The 1400-nt window shown below is 39.6% G+C and overlaps 1 pseudogene; it reads right to left on the reverse strand.

Annotated features, from left to right (window-relative positions):
• Positions 1-681: 681 nt before the first annotated feature.
• LOC109963512 (stonustoxin subunit beta-like) lies at positions 682-1400 on the reverse strand (annotated as a pseudogene).

Below are 1400 nucleotides of genomic sequence, written 5' to 3' on the forward strand. Positions count from 1 at the left end.
GTGTTGCTTTAATTTATGACAAAGTTAGAATTGTATTGAAACTATGACAAAACTAAATCTGTACAGTCATAAATTGTAAAAACAAAATAAGAGATAATATATTGGCTAAAATACAGACTTTATTTTATAAGGTCACATGACACTCAACATTCATTCAGTAAATATTGCGTTCAGTACATAACTAATCTGATATACAGACCCAGACATACAATAGTATGAAATAAATTGTCAGGTCCGCTCGACGCGACCTGCCTCTCTTTCTTTTTTCCCTCTCCTCTCTCCCTTTTTGCGGGATCAACGCCTCAGCTGTGTCACATCGGGTAATTAGTGACTCGTGGGTCGGTGCGCACACCTGAGGCGTATTCTGGTGATTTGTTGGCTTCCTTATTTATACCTCTGGCAGACGCCCCGTCATGTAATGGACAATACTTACCCTATGTAAGTGACTAATGTTGTTTGACCCGTATATTTTTAGACGTGTGTAAGATATGCTACGCTGACAGTCTCTGTGCGTTTTGGCTTGACCTTATCACGCTAATTATGCAGTTAGCAATACAGAAATACGTGCTTTGTCTTCCACACTGACAGTCTCTGTGCTGTGGATTGCATTGTTTAAAAAAAAAAAAAAGAATAAAACTGTTACATGTTGGATTAACTGTGATTAAAAATTATAGTGGGTATTAAATAGGAATTATAGTGATATGTGAATAAAACATTAGTTGGAGCTTCTATTTTGTTTTCGTCAGTATTGTGCATGAAGACTGAATTCCCTTCCAGAAACCTGGAAGAATCTTCTTCTCAATAGTAGTCTCAAATTTATACAACAATGTCACCCCCTCTCCGCTCCGTCACCAGATACAGCATAAAAATTTATAAACCCTGCAGGTTGGTCAATATAAACTCCAATTGTGGAGCAATATGGGATACCATGTATGTCTTTGCTTAAACCATTAAACCGGATCTGGTAACATGTTCCTGACCAGCACAGACCCCAGGACTCCTCATTTTCTTCGAGACCGCTGGGCCCAGAATTTGCCCTCCTCCCTGCTCCTTCGTAGGTGGCTCCAATCACCACCCACCCTGTGTACTCCACCTCCCAGTAAGCCCGCATGTTCCAAATGCCCTCTTTACACACAACCTTTGAAGAAAATGAATTTATAAAAGAAGGGGAAAAGCATAAAACAATTGCTTCTTTACCATATAAGCCCATGTTGTTGTTTGTAGTTGTATTATTTTCTAACTTACCTGTGGAGAGTACTCATATCTTTCTGGTCTGTCCAGGACAGGACAAACCTCCTTAGTTCTCCGAAACACCTTGGATGCGTTGTCAGAAATCCACAACATCTTATTGGCAGTCTTATCATCCAAAGTTAAATTCATCCAGTCTACAGGGGAAAATC

The sequence above is a fragment of the Monopterus albus genome, unplaced genomic scaffold, assembly GCF_001952655.1.
Source record: "Monopterus albus unplaced genomic scaffold, M_albus_1.0 scaffold76.1, whole genome shotgun sequence".
In the NCBI taxonomy this organism is placed as follows: domain Eukaryota; kingdom Metazoa; phylum Chordata; class Actinopteri; order Synbranchiformes; family Synbranchidae; genus Monopterus; species Monopterus albus.